The 16,780-nt window shown below is 41.2% G+C and overlaps 2 pseudogenes; one reads left to right on the top strand and one right to left on the bottom strand.

Annotated features, from left to right (window-relative positions):
- LOC126456356 (ATP-binding cassette sub-family C member 4-like) overlaps nt 1-16,780 on the top strand; it is a 212,906-nt pseudogene that overhangs the window by 145,762 nt on the left and 50,364 nt on the right.
- On the bottom strand, nt 3,930-4,047 carry LOC126459720 (5S ribosomal RNA; annotated as a pseudogene).

Genomic DNA, 16,780 nt, shown 5'->3' with positions numbered 1-16,780 from the left:
AGACGTCATATAGGGTGGTCCATTGATAGTGACCGGGCCAAATATCTCACGAAATAAGCATGAAACGGAAAAACTACAAAGAACGAAACTCATCTAGCTTGAAGAGGGAAACTAGATGGCGCTATGGTTATCCCGCTAGATGGCGCTGCATTTTTTTTTTAAATAGGAACCCCCATTTCTTATTACATATTCGTGTAGTACGTAAAGAAATATGAATGTTTTAGTTGGACCACTTTTTTCGCTTTGTGGTAGATGGCGCTGTAATAGTCACAAACGTATAAGTACGTGGTATCACGTAACATTCCACCAGTGGGGACGGTATTTGCTTCGTGCTACATTACCCGTGTTAAAATATACCGTTTACTAATTGCGGAAAAGGTCGATATCGTGTTGACGTATGGCTATTGTGATCAAAATGCCCAAGGGCGTGTGCTATGTATGTTGCTCGTTATCCTGGACGACATCATCCAACTCTCTGGACCGTTCGCCGGATAGTTACGTTATTGAAGAGAACAGGAAGCGTTCAGCCACATGTGAAACGTCAACCGCGACCTGCAATAAATGATGAGGCCCAAGTAGGTCTTTTAGCTGCTGTCGCGGCTAATCCGTACATCAGTAACGGACAAACTGAGCGTTCTATTTAGCGACGGAGCGTCATTCACCAACAGCGGTAACGTAAACGCAACGGAAAATCCACGATGGCTGCGACAAGTGGAACATCAGCGACCTTGGCGGGTTAATGTATGGTGCGGCATTATGGGAGGAAGGATAATTGGTCCCCATTTTATCGATGGCAATCTAAATGGTGCAGTGTATGCTGATTTCCTACGTAATGTTCTACCGTTGTTACAACAAGATTTTTCACTGCTTGACAGAATGGCGATGTACTTCCAACATGATGGATGTCCGGCACATATGGTTCAAATGGCTCTGAGCACTATGGGACTTAACATCTGGGAATCTCAGAAACGTCGGTGTTGAGAATTCTACATCAACATCGATTGCACCCATACCATATTTCTATGCACCAGGAATTGCATGGCGACTACTTTGAACGTTGCGTACAGTTCTGCCACTGGATACAAGAGAAATTACGGGACGATGACAGATTTTTTGCACGCGTTCTATTTAGCGACGGAACGTCATTCACCAACAGCGGTAACGTAAACGCAACGGAAAATCCACGATGGCTGCGACAAGTGGAACATCAGCGACCTTGGCGGGTTAATGTATGGTGCGGCATTATGGGAGGAAGGATAATTGGTCCCCATTTTATCGATGGCAATCTAAATGGTGCAGTGTATGCTGATTTCCTACGTAATGTTCTACCGGTGTTACAACAAGATTTTTCACTGCTTGACAGAATGGCGATGTACTTCCAACATGATGGATGTCCGGCACATATGGTTCAAATGGCTCTGAGCACTATGGGACTTAACATCTGTGGTCATTAGCCCCCTAGAACGTAGAACTACTTAAACCTAACTAACCTAAGGACGTCACACACATCCATGCCAGAGGCAGGATTCGAACCTGCGACCGTAGCGGTCACGCGGTTCCAGACTGAAGCGCCTAGAACCGCACGGCCACACCGGCCGGCGTCCGGCACATAGCTCGCGTTCGGTTGAAGCGGTATTGAATAGCATATTTCATGACAGGTGGATTGATCATCGAAGCAACATACCATGGCCCGCACGTTCACCGGATCTGACGTTCCCTTGGATTGCTTTCTGTAAGGAGAGTTGAAGGATATTTGCCATCGTGATCCACCGACAACGCCTGACAACATGCGTCAGCGCATTGTCAATGCATGTGGGAACATTACGGAAGGCGAACTAGTCGCTGTTGAAGGGAATGTCGTTACACGTATTGCCAAATGCATTGCGGTTGACGGACATCATTTTGAGCATTTATTGCATTAATGTGGTATTTCCAGATAATCACGCTGTAATAGCATGCATTCTCAGAAATGTTAAGTTCGCAAAGGTACGTGTATCACATTGGAACAACCGAAATAAAATGTTCAAACGTACCTACGTTTTGTATTTTGATTTAAAAAACCTACCTGTTACCAGCTGTTGGTATAAAATTGTGAGCCATATATTTGTGACTATTACAGCGCCATCTGTCACAAAGCGAAAGAAGTGGTCCATATTTCTTTACGTACTACACGAATACGTAATAAAAATGGGGGTTTCTATTCTAAAAAAACACAGTTGATATCCGTTTGACCTATGGCAGCGCCATCTACCGGGCCAACCATAGCGCCATCTGGTTTCCCCCTTCAAGCTAGACGAGTTTCGTTCTTTGTAGTTTTTTCGTTTGACGCCTATTTTGTGAGATATTTGGCACGGTCACTATCAATGGTCTGGTATGACAAGCGAAGCATGTACCAACGGGTCACTGATTCTGCTTATCTTTCGCTCGGTTGTAGCACGTTCTCAGGTCTAGCAATACTGCTCTAGTCCGCTGCACCACTAAACGTTTTCGAAAAATCAAGTTTCAAAGTTTAACGAGCCTGTTAAATACCGTACGACAGCGTTACCCTTTTAGTAGCGGCAGACGTCTGGATCAATGCCCGTATAGCGAGTCTCGTCACTCTTTTGTTATATTCCGCAAAACGCTTGTATCGCTCAAAAGAAACATATTTTTTCGAAAATGAATAATAATAATAATAATCAGAGTGGCACAATCGTGGTGAGGTTTAATCGACGTATAGTAAGGACTCGTGCCGCTATACTGTTCGCCTTCCTATCTATACTTTCGCACCCAATTCAGAACTTTTGTAAAAGCATTGCGGAATGCGGTATTGTGGAGCAAGAGAGAAAAATCATCTCGTGAAGACTGCATTACTCTTCCCTCACTGGTACTCATAATTTGACAACACCGGTACTGGTACCTATGTGCCAATATGCTTCGTCTGCGTCAAAAATTGAGTCTAAACGGCCATTCTTTTTAAATGTTAATGAGGCGTATTTTCTCCTATCAGTATTAAAAAGATTAACTTTCCTTGTCACGAAGTGGTATTCATAAGATGTGCTAGGCACATGTCTTTATGTTTCTCACGTTTTGGCCATGGATCCCATTGCAAACGTTGTCGGTTTATCAATAATGGTGAACAATCAAAAGTGTGAAGATTTCTCTGCAAGAACTTTTTAATACCTATATGAAAGTGTCGACATGAAAATGTTCATTTCATCACAGTTCTTTGCTACAAGAATGTTCCACTATAACAGCCGTCATCATCATTATTATTGTTTCTTTTAGAATAAAAATAATTCATTGTACTAATGTGAATACTTTTTGAAAGATTGAGAAAAGAACATTACTAGGTTCGAATGCAGGACAGGCGGACTTGTAGCGCTTCGCCGCTGTTCGTAGGCTAATGGTCAACAGTCTTGTTAAACTTTGAACCAAGATTTCTCGAAAACACCTGTTAAGAGCATCGTAATGAAATGCGTTCTCTCAATCGAAATACGTATTACAATCATGCAAAACATGAGTAAAATCCCAGAGCCATTGCGTCTGTGCTTTCCTTGCGAGATGAAATCTCATTTTTCTTGTTTTCAGGTCGGTAAGAGTAAACATTCAGCTGTTCTGTTTCTGTGCTTTGTTGTAGTAATAAATTTATATAGATGCTCTTAATCTGTCTACAACTGTATAGATAAAAATTAAAGAATTTTACGAACTGAAGCAATCTACAATTTTGGAGCTGCTTTCATTACCATAGCACCCCGTCTTCAGGCCGCGAGTGGCCTACCGGGACCAACCGACCGCCGTGTCATCCTCGGTGGAGGATGCGGATAGGAGGGGCGTGGAGTCAGCACACCGCTCTCCCGGTCGTAAGGTGGTATTCTTGACCGAAGCCGCTACTATTAGGTCGAGTAGCTCCTCAATTGGCATCACGAGGCTGGGTGCACCCCGAAAAATGGCAACAGCGCATGGCGGCCTGGATAGTCACCCATCCAAGTGCTGACCACGCCCGACAGCGCTTAACTTCGGTGATCTCACGGGAACCGGTGTATCCACTGCGGCAAAACCGTTGCCATTCCACTATCATAGAACCGTTTATTTCCACAACGTCTTTTAACTCTAACTGATCTTCGTTTTTACGTTAAAACCGGCTTCGTGTAAGATTGTTCTGAATGCCGTGTCTAAAAATAATTCGAGCACATTGTCAGACGATGCCATCGTGGAGGAAACGCCTTACACCACCTACTAAGTAACAGACATGAGCGTTACGAATCAGTTAACGTAGAGGTAGGCCTCAGAGGACATAAAGCTGTTACAGCATGGTCAAATGGCTCTGAGCACTATGGGACTTAACTTCTGAGGTCACCAGTCCTCTATAACTTAGAACTACTTAAACCTAACTAACCTAAGGACTTCACACACATCCATGCCCGAGGCAGGATTCGAACCTGCGACCGTAGCGGTCGCGCAGTTCCAGGCTGTAGCGCCTAGAACCGCTCGGCCACTCCGGCCGGCTGTTACAGCATCAATGGGTATTGGTGTTATAAGTTATATTAAGAAAGGCCAATAATTTTGCCTAGCAAGAATGACAGGAATGAAATGCATAGTACGAATGGCATTAAATAAGTAATGCAACGCATTTTTTTTCCAAAAGAATGTCGTTTTTATTCAGGATTCTATTGTACATATTACTCCCCACTCTTTTGGCTACAGACCTTATTTTCAACATAATCTCCATTCAATACGACGCCCTTACGCCACCTCACTGGGAGAACCTATATGGTCGCACAATACTACTCTACTGGTCGACGTCGGAGCCAAAGTGTCGCTGTAGCAATAACCTCCCCGTCATTCATGTATTGCTTCCCGTGAAGTGCCTCTATCAGTGGGCCAAACAGATGGAAGTCAGAAGGAGCGATATATTGGCTGTAGGAGCTGTTGTCAGGAGCTCAGACTTGTGTGAGAGAAGGAGGAGTTCGTTTACATTTTCGAGGCGACGAACACTGAAACCGTTTCTTCAACTTTCTAAGGGTAGCGCAATACACTTCAGAATCTATCGTTGCTCCATGGGGAGGGACATCAAACAGGATAACCCCTTCAGAGCCCCTAAAATCGCCATAACTTTACCGGCTGAGGGTATAGCTTTGAACTTCGTAACGCGTAAGCAACTCAACACAGATGGTCCTTAGTTGCTCTTCATGATCTTCTGTTAGGTGGCGACAAACTAAGCGGGTACACATAATTCAGTACCCAAATTGGTGGACGAGTGTGTCACCACTACCAACAGAGACATCCAGTTAAGCAGCGAGGTGTTTGACTGCGATCCTTCGATCACCGCTAATGTAAGTGTCCACACGGTCCAAAATTGCAGGAGTCACAGCTGTGCGTGGCCTGCCGGCACGTGGAATATCAGACACGTTTGCGCGACCTTATTGCGATGATTATAGACGCGTTGCCCAACAACTCACCGTGGTTTTGTTTACCACCAGGTCTCCGTAGACATTCTGCAATCGCCTATGAATATTTTTGACTCACTTGTTGTCCGACAAAAGAAATTCAATGACAGACCTCTGCTTGAAAGGCACCTCCGTTACAGATTCCATTTTGAAGGCTATGTATAGCGTTGCCACCTGTGGAACGTCACGAAAGTATAGGGGTTGAAACGGGAGTAATACACTATGTCTCACAGCCATTTACGCAGTTTCTCAACCGAAACTGGCCGAGAAAAAAATGTGTTGCATTACTTACTGAACTCTCTTCGCATCTGAGTCGTCAACATCAACTATTCAGCTTGTAAATGTTGTCTTGTCTAATAAAGATGAACTACTAACATGAGTAGGAAGGTAAAGCTGTGAACTATTAAACTGTGCTGTAATGTATCAGTATTTATTCCCCAAAAAACAAATTATTACGCAAACTGACCACAAATTTTAACGAAATACCGATAGACACACACTCGCGTAATGCAACGTGAATGAATTTCGGAAAGCCCACTATTCAAACGAAAACTAATTATCCACAAGGACTGATCGAAAAACAATGTAGTGTGTTTGCTTTCAATTTATAGCTCAAAGCAATGCAAAAGAGGATATTCCCTCTTATCTGTAACCACTGAATTTATACCTGAAGTAATAATTAAACAAATACTTTCTTCAACCACTAAGAGCAGAATACAACGTCAAAACAAAATCTGTGCCTGCTGTTACCAACGGGGCTCTCCTCGCTATCATGTAGTCCACATAATATCTCACTAAGGTACCAGGTCACTGTGCACTGCATTCAGTAAACGTCAGCCATTCACGACAGTAACCGCGACTCACCTTTATCCATCTGAAACCTACATCCGTGCAAGAAACGGAGTATTTATTGCTAATGGTTTGTAGTAATGGAATGTTATTGATTCAGTAGTTTTACGTACCAGGTCAGTGTCAACAACAGTGCACAAACTCGCGGCACTGCAGACTGTAACTAAGTTATGTAAGATAATAAATGAAATTATTTGAATAAAGCTAAATAATATAAAGAAAAGACCACGAATGTACGTGTATATGTAGTTATGCAGGTAGTCCTGCTGACTCAAAGAGCCCACATGGGTTCTTAAAGCACTAAATACAAAGTAAATTCTCGCAATGGGCAACGCAATTACGTGCTCTCAATAAACGACTTCTAGCAAGAAAATAAGTTGTTTATAATGCAAGAGAGAAAGATAAACCTGAACCCATAAAACAAAGTATAGAAAAAAGTAGTATTCGGTCCTATAATCAGGTTCCATTTAATGAAAAGTGAGCAGAATGTGAACTTACGTTTGACAACGCGGAAGGATACCATCACGAGCCTCACGATAACTGTACTAATATTTGGAATGTACTCAGGAGTAACCCATACATTGGCCCAGTAGTCACCACAAATAACTGAAAAGATGTCAGCCATATTCTTCCTCATTTTAGAACCTCAGATACAGCTGCATCAACATCAGACAAAAATCAGAACCAACCAGATCGCTTCTCAAACAGAAAACCAGGAACATATTGGAGAAATCTCGTCCGAACAATATCACCTCATGACACCAAAATCATGAACCCGTTTTATTGGCTGATGATCTCAATTAGCTTCCAGACATACAAAATGCAACAGTGGAGACAGAGAGATTCCTCAAACTGTTTTTTTGGACTACTCAAAACTTATCTTAATGTAAACAAGCAAAGAATCCAAATATAAATTCGTCGTTGAAGAAAAGCAAAAACATTGTGAGCAAATATGAAATTGCAAATTAACAGGCAAGACCTTTGTTCTGAGGACGGAGATATGGAGCAAAATAGTTGAAAGTCAGAATCATTGTACAACTCGCCTTCGGGCTGTATGTGCCGAGGATGGTTGTCAGGGGTGGGAAAAACCCACTGTGGTTCAATAGTTGTGTCAGAAAGTTGCTACAAAAGAAAAGAAAACTTCATCAGAGATTTAAGCGAAGTCAAAGTCTAATTGAAAAACGGAAGCAGATCAAATGAAATTGAGCATAAGGAGAGTAATGGAAGAAGTATTCGATAATTTAGAAAAGCAAATTTTATCGTCCAATTTGACAAAAACCTTTAAGAAGTTTTGGTCGTACATGAAGTGAATAATCCGATGGAAATTATCTATTCAGTAACTGAGTCATCATACTGGCAAAAAACAGAACATGATAAGGGAAATACAGCAATATTGAATTCAGTTTGTCAAAATTGGTTCAACGTGGAAGACTGTAACACGCCTCCACCTTTCAAATAACGCATAGTGCCAAAAAGACAGATACTAATGTAGTTCCTAGGTAATTAAAAGTCTAGAATCAGAATATACAATTTTATTCACCGGCAACCTATTTTGGTTATTTAAGCACCAACGTGTGCTGCCAGTATGGACTGAACGTAAATTAATACATAGGTAGTTACATGTCGCTTGCCAAGAGCTATCTCATAAGGTTTAACGTTGTGCTTCACCTCGTGGAAGGCGCTTTCCCAATTAGATATGAGTGTATGGTGTCCCACAAGGTAAGCGACGTATAACTACCTAGGTACCTTCATTCCATACAAGCAGCACTCTTAAGTTTAAAAACGAAAACAGCTTACCAGTGAATAAAACTGAAAATTATGATTGTAGACTTTTAATTACCTGGTACACCGTACTAGGCTGTTCCACTGGTAGTATATCAGAGTTTATACTGACATGATGAAATTGGAAGTAAACTACAATTGTCCAGTTCTGTATCTGTTAGATGTTATCCGAATTATATGTAATCAACTGATACTCTTCTAGTAGCAGGCCGTCGGAAAGTACCAATCGACTGGAGAAAAGCGCATGTAACAACTGTTTTCAAGAACCGCCGTCGGACAGATACACATAATTGCAGACATGTATCACTGACATCAACTTCTTGTAGGATTATGGAATATGTCTGATGCTCTGGCATTATGACGTTTCCGGAGTTCACATTCGGTTTATGATCAAGAAAATATTTACAATAACTTAAAAAAATGAAAATGATAGCAAACAACATTACAAAATATTGGGGGAGTTCTTACTAAAGCAGAACAAAAACCAAACAATGGTTCTTCAGTTTCTTTTCAAGGATGAGGTGATACTATTCATCTGCTCCACCAGCATTTCCTATGAGTAAATCAATGATTCCCAATAGCAGGGACGCAAGCGATGTGCACCTTTAAAGAGTGGTGCCAAAGGGTGACGACAGGTGCGGCGGCAGAGTCGTCAAGGGAAGGACAGATGACACTGAGTGTGCCGGCCTCTCAGCCGGATGCGTGAGGCAAACTGTTTCGATGGGGGGCAGATTTCGATTGAAGGCGTCCAGTACGATGGCGCGTGTCAAGTGGAAACTATGTGCACGATGACAGAAATGACAGAGATAGAATATGCTGAGGGTACAGTATGTACATCCTTCCATATTGTTCCAACTGGAAACTAATAAAAAATGTACTTGATAACGACCAAATGCAACGAAAAGTAATCTGGGCTGTATGCCAGGCGCACCTAGTAGTCCGTGCATTTGAAAAAAACCACTTCACAGGACTTTGTCTCCGACTTGCCTCTGCGCTCATTGCCTCACAGGACACTATCATCTTGGACTTCGTCCATACACGATTATCCATGTGCGATGTCACTGATCACCTGCTAGAACATTCCAGTGTGTCAATGAATAACAAACAGACTGAACTGAGCAGTTCAGACTCGCATTTCAATAAGATGTTTTGTATTTTGTTTATTAGACTCAAAAAAGTTCCAATGTTAATGGCTACCTTGGTACACCAAGCAGATTTTCAATGTAAACATAGCGCAATAGGCCATTGGCAGATCGTGAATGACATTACGGGACGGAATAATGAAAATGAACTATCACTGCACATGGAATTCATAGAATTCGAGATAACTATTGACTCCTGTTCAGCAAAATTTGTATGAACAATTCTTAAGAAAGAAGGAATTAATCCAATATTTGTTGGTATACTGAAGAATACGGTATACGCCAGAGATTCAAGGTTCTCAATCCTTATCCTATGAAAACGAACAAGGAGTACGTGCTAATGACACAGAACTGGACCACCTTAGTTTTGCTGATGACATTGTACTGTATGCCTCTAGTCTAGATGTTAACTACAATAATTAATGTAGAAACTTGCTGAAATGTGGGAACTACGCCTTAATAATTAGTTAAAATTAAATTAAATTAATGTGTAATTAACACATAAAAAAGAATTGTACAAATTAACATTAAACTCATAGAACCAGTTAATAATTTCTCTTCTGTTTACGTCAGTTAATAAAAAGTAATCGAAGAACAGCAAAAGAAATGAAAGAAAAGCAAAATTTCTGAAGTTATTTAGTTACGCTGAAGCGAAACAAAGATTTCAATGTGTCTGAAATGATAAGTTTAGAAGCACTGTGTTTTGACTGTATGAGATATGGCCTTTTAACGGCAGATCGATTCAGAAAACCTTCAAGAGTTAAAGGAATGGATTTTGAGAATTAATAGGATGGACTGCTACAGAAATAAAATTATAATGGAACAGACTGGAGAGGAAAAACTAATTATGATCGTTATGTAAGTATAACGTGCGGAACATGTGTCCAGACGAGAAGCGTGGTCTTTGCCTCATTCCAAGACCTAAGGAAAGATTGGAATGACATCTGAAACGAAGGTGGATAGATAACATCATATAACACCCACGTGCAAGCTGAATATCGTAACTCAAGAAAAATTCTAAGAAGCGAACTTTACCCAGCACTGGACGCTAACTGATTGATGATGATGCTGACGAATTCTTCACGAATGTCTAATATGTTTATAGCAAATTACGAGTATATCAGAAATATGCATCTTACACACCCGCTTCTAAAAGAACCATGGAAACATTTCACCACCACTCCATATGGACTCGTCGTCATTGTGATGCTGTTCAACCTGACACTGACAGTTAAATGTACGAACGGATAGAGGAATCTATAAAGACTCATGTGTAATACACCTGTAATACTGAATTCTGTCATCATACTGATGGCTCTGCGTGTACAACTGATGCAGTCAAAAAAGCGATATGAGATTCTAATTTTGTATTTATGTAGCTGATTTAGAAATCATAATATCTGCTCACTAGTGAAGCACTTACCGTCACCCGCCAGGTTAGCCGAGAGCGCTAATGGGCTGCTTCCTGGACTGGGGTAGGCGCGCCGGCCCCGGATCGAACCCGGTCGCCGGATTAACGACGAAGGCCGGTGTGCCGACCAGCCTGGATGTGGTTTTTAGGCGGTTTTCCACATCCCTCTAGATGAATACCGGGATGGTCCCCACGTCCCGCCTCAGTTACACGACTCACAAACATTTGAAACACATCCGCACTTTTCCATGATTTACACTGGATGCAGACAGACGGAGTACTGTGATTCCGTCCCGGGGGGTACGGGGTGGCGGCAGGAAGGGCATCCGGCCATCCCTTCACATTAACATGCCACATCCGGTTTAACCACGCCAACCCCGTGCAAAATGAGGGACAAAGGCGCAAGCGATAGATAGACAGATAGTCAAGCACTTACCGCCCTTGAATAGACGTAATTTAAGACCTTTTCCGTGTATAACAATAACAGTTTTGTCAAATCTGTCCATTTCCCACCATGTAAGGAACAATTTACTCAGGAATCTAGGAAGCACGTAAAAGCGAATCTCATCTACACTGATGAGCCAAAACATTACGAGCACCTGCTTAACAGTTTGTTTGTCCGTCTTTGGAATGAAATACATAACTGATTTTGCGAATCAGGGATTCGACACTTGTTGGCGGGTTTGTGGAGGTATGCAGCATGAGATGTCTACGCACAGTAACTCGTGTAAATAACAGGCCGCTGATTTGCGAAATCTGTGATGGCGCCCGATACCGACCTAGATGGGTTCCGTAGAATTTACACCAGGCGAAGTTGGTCCCCGAGACATCAGCATGAGCTCACTACAATGCTACTCAAATTACTGTAGCACGGTTCTGGTTCCGAGACACGGACAGTTACACTGCTGACAGATGACATGCCGTCGGGGAAAATGTCAGGCATGAAGGGATGCAGGTGGTTCGCAGCTGTCAGCATGTCTTCGATTACTACCATAGGTCCAATGCAAGGGCATGGGAACGTCTACCATAGCATAATGCTGATCCCATCAGCCTGCGTCCGTGTCGCGGTGAACGTTTCGAGCCGCAGTTCACCTCGATGACAGCGTTTGTGGAGACGACCGTCGACCTAGTGTAGCAAAAATGTGATTCACCCGAAGAGCCGACACGTCCACATTGACCAACGGTCGAATGTCGATGGTCCCGTGCCCACTGCAACCGTAATTGACGATGTCGTTGGGTCAACTTGTGAACACGTAGGGGTGATCTGCTGCGGAGCTCCATGTTCAACAATGTACGGTGTGCGCTGAAACACTTGTGCGGGCGCCAGCATTGTGCTCTTTCGGCAGAGATGCCACAGATTACCATCTATCCTCCTTTATAGAGCATACAAGTCTCTGAACCCCACGTTCTGTGAAGAGCCGTGGACATCTTACCATCAAGCGCCTAGTGATAGTTTCACTGTCATTCTACCTCTTTCCGTAGATGCTCATGACAGTAGCACGTCAACATTCGACAAGCTTCGCCGATTCAGAGAAACTCGTGCACAGTCTCTGTGTAATAGTAAGTTGGTCTTTGTAAAAGTCACTTGTGTCAGTGGATTTCCCCTTTTTCCGCCCATGTCTTAGCTAGGGTGATCCTCCGTCCGTGTCTGTTTCGTTTACATACTTTTGTTATCCCTTCACGTGCCCGCAACGCCACCAGGTGTCATCCAACGTCGCAATGGGCAGTGGTCATAATATTTTGATTTATCGATGTAAGAGAGACATTTGTCGTAACTGGTACGTTTCATATCGTATATCTGAGCATTAATACATCTTTTCTCCTCTCATCATCGTTCCCTATTTTCCCAGAATTTCTTCCTGAACTTCTATATAATCATGTGGTGGCGTTGTAACACCCCCTTGCTTCCCGGGATTCGTGAAATTACTAGTTGACAATGACCGTGAAGTATGAATTTTGACCCGTGTCGGGATAAGGCATCCGAATCCGAAGTAAATAATGATTATTCCGCGGGAAACAGGTGACGTTATAACTTGATCGTTCTTGAATGAGTAATTTCATCCAATAACGATCGGTAAATGAAATAATGGAAATAATTTGGAAATAAATTTTGCCAGTGGAAATTTTGCCGAAAGAAATGATTGAGTTGTAAAAGCAATCAAGAAAACGGTCGCCAGCTCAACTGATGAGCGACAGTACTGTTAAGTACGTGAATAATTGTGTCAAAAGTAAAGTTTACCTGTTTGTAGCGCAGCAGGTGGAACGGGAACTTTTACGTAAGTGCTGTGTCAGGCTCAGTAGTCGTATAAAACAATGTCATAACAATCTAATTACACTTAAACATTAATGGTTAACTTTCAATAAGTCTTTTGATAGTTACTTTGTTCATAATTTGTCAGCTAACAACACAGATAATTACCTATCGAGATTTTGAACAATGGACTGACATTCTGTTTTTAAAATTAGGTACTTTGCACAGTTTAATCTACTGATAATAAATTATATTGCCAATAATTAACTATGTTCTGAATGATAATAATTCATTAATTGGGGGATTGTCAGGTGGAATAAGCTTTATAGTTTCATGAAATGTCCTTGAACTAACTTCAGCTGAATACGCATTGAAATAAATCTTAATAATCAAATTTATTACTTCAGTCTATTATTAAGTTACTACGGTTGGCGTAAGCTTATTAAGTGCAACAATTAACTACGATAACCAGTCTGAAATTTACTCTTCACCGTCTATGCAAATAATTTGATAATTAACATATTTTCTCTTGATAATGGCGTGACACACTCGGTTCAATAAGGTAAGGATCGGAAAGAACCTACTTGGTGTTGTTGTCGGGTGGAATGTAATTGCAACACTTCGATTATAAAGTGCTTGCTATTAATTGTTCAACTTCAGAGAAAAGCACAGTCACTGGCAAGCCTTCTACAATTTTACCCTACGAAAATTTCGTAGATCTTACTTCCCTCGTTGTCGGTGGATCGACGGAAGTCCACGGCAGCCACACAATGTGGCGGTGCGCTTTTACTGTTGCGACTTGGGCCCACAGTGCGCTTCACATTTAAGCTCTCGTTTCTTTAGCACCGTGCCCATTAATCCATAATAACTTGCCTGGCCATGCTTCCAGATATGCCGACCATTACTTTCCCGTCGTGCTTAGATCCACACACTAGCCGTTAGATGTAACACAGCTAGGACTAGCAGCACTCGACTGTACGTCTTACTCCGAGCACTGCGTCACTGCTACTACTGCCCGCTGGCGCGCTCCCGCGCCCAGCGGCACGACGAAACAGTCTCTCTGACTTCAACGTTAACTAAATATGCCCTGACTAGCCAGTGTTAAATATTACATAATTTAAACATAGTATTTACTATACATATTTACACTGGTCAATATATCGTATACAAACAGATTCATGTGTTCAGTAAGCGAAAAAAATTCATAGCAAGATTGCGTTGTAGCGTCACAGCATTCTTAATTCTTAATTTTGTCTTAAGGTGACTTTTATTTTCACATCTGATCTTTCGCTGACTTTGCCATCAATTAAACTATTGCCTTCCGCTGTTATGACTACAGTGGTACAATGATTTTTTTACTTAACATACACGTTTTGTTAGCTATAGACTTATAGTTTAATATTTTATTGTGGCTGACTTTACTGTAACTGGTATTAGCATTATAACTAGTTTAGTATTATGACTATTCTCAATACTGCAGATCTACCTTGTGCTCTGCGGAATTTTGGCCATGGTCCTAGTGGTGAACTACGTTCTCATCATACCGATGGTCATAGTCGGTGGAGTATTCATTTTTGTGGCTAGACTTTTCATGTCTACTGGGAGAAGTGTGAAGAGACTTGAAGGCATCCGTAAGTATACATGGGTGTTTATACACAATCAACGATCTTGAAATTTATATTGTTCGAAGCAACCACAAGAAATTGTCTTACGAGTTTATTTATTTATATTCATGTCTTGTTAATTATATTAGGACTGAAGGATAATTACAGGAAATAAAATTTGCGACATGTATTACCTAAGCTAAAGACTGTGTGGTATGTTTTGTCCCTGCCCTTTTTCTCTTTCGCGTTGTTTCAGGTAGAAGTCCCGTATTTTCTCATCTTTCCGACACGCTCAACGGATTGGCAACAATAAGGGCATCAAGTATCCAAGATGTAGTTAGGAAGGAATTCGATGGGCACCAGGTGGGTAGCTGTTGTGGTAGATGAAGTCTTATCAGTTTATTTATTTGGTGTTAGGTATAGCGTCTTTCAGTAAATAAGACCCCACAATTTCTTTTCAGTACGTATTTACTCTTAAGAGACAGATTTTGGTGAAAATATCGATCAACATTTCTTTTACATGTGCTATTTTTCTACATAGCCTCCATCACGTTCTACAGCCTTACGCTATCGTTATGTGAGAGCATCTGTTGGATAAGCTGTTACCCTGTGCTCGTGGCCATGTTTTCACACCATTATTTACGCTCTCATCATCTTCAACGTATGTACGACGAACCAATTCGAAGTTTAAACGGAAGCAGCACATTGAATGACCAATCAAAATTGTCTAATGACACTACATTACCATCAACTCTGACAACGTCATAGCTATGAGTAATGCTCTTTCAAAAAAAAAAATGCATAGTTGATTATACTCGGGGCTACAGGCTGCTATGACCTGATACAACCCTATGTGACTTTGTTTTGTGGGCACTTACCTGCTACCATCTAAGACACATCGTCGTGAAGCTCTATCATAGGTAACGGAATCAGCAATGCATGAAACCCCCTATCCAACCCCTCCGCTTCTCTGGCTGTGGCAAGGACAACTCCAGTAAACGACTTCAACAGTATCCTCAATAATGACCTCCAATTGATTGAACGTAACTTTCACAATGACTGAAGAACCGCATTTTGTATGCTTCGCTCTGGATGCTAGAATCCTTGATTAATTTTATATTCTCGATTAATTTTATATCTCTCTTATCCCTCATTCATATGCAAATTGATAATCTTTCGATGTTACTAACAAGCAGTACCGTCTATAGGTGCTAAATGAAAAATACGAAGCACTGTGTTTTGAGAGTAGTTGGCGTCGTTCATTATTCTGCGACCGTGAATTTCAAATATTTCAAGCGCCCCAATCTTGTTCCCACTGTTGCATCGGACATCGTGATTAAGAATAAAAGCAGGTACTATATAATTACTACAATTTATAGTTATCTCGATGACATACAGATCACGTCCAAGCCGGCTAATTCTGATCATAAAAGGAACTCACCGACACTTCCAAAGTATGAGCTGTTAAACACAGATATAGAACAGGTGTCAGGGAGGTGAAGAATCACAATGCAATGTGTCTTTGATCGTAGTAACTATTTCTCAAAATGAAAACTAACATAATTACACAAATACATACAGAGGCTTGTAGGAGAACGGGTAACGAAGGAAGGAACAAGAGAATTTACCAAAACAGGAAAAGAGATATTTCTAAAGTTATCAATATTCAAAGCTTACACACTATGCAAATCCCTTTCTATCATAAAAGAAAATATACGTCACAAAAGGGAATTTTGTCTCTGCACCGTCCCCACAAACGAAGCATGAAAATGGTCACATTTTCGTGCCGAAATCAACTTTAGACGGGTTTCACTATTAAAGTGTCATGGGTCACAAATATTTAGCAAGAGGGATGATTTACAAACACTTGCTAATTGCAAATGTCACATTCACGTACTTACAAATCTGTATCAATTTATTACTCTCAGCAGCTTAAGGGTACAGGGTACTTTCCCGGCTCAGTATTATGTAAAAATCAACACCTATTTCTTTCAGGCACTGTTTATAATGTATATGTTTTACAGATTTTTTGTTGATATCAGGTACTGCAGCACACTTTCCAAACAAATTAGAAGTATTTTGAATATTTTTGAACCTGCTTAGGGTTATTAAAAAAATACAAAGAAACTGATGCAATTTTTTTCCACAATGCTTCCTCAAATTGAAGTACAATTTAATCCAATGTTATACATTTGAAGGAGACCAATTTTTGCCAGATATGCATGACTTGATGCTGAGGTACTAGACCTATTTAATTCCACCTATTATGTACATTACAAGAATTAAAAAATATCACATCTCACATTTTAATT

Source organism: Schistocerca serialis, chromosome 2 (genome assembly GCF_023864345.2).
Source record: "Schistocerca serialis cubense isolate TAMUIC-IGC-003099 chromosome 2, iqSchSeri2.2, whole genome shotgun sequence".
Lineage (NCBI taxonomy): Eukaryota > Metazoa > Arthropoda > Insecta > Orthoptera > Acrididae > Schistocerca > Schistocerca serialis.
Note: the sequence above shows the minus strand (reverse complement) of the source record. Positions and strands in the feature narration are given on the sequence as shown.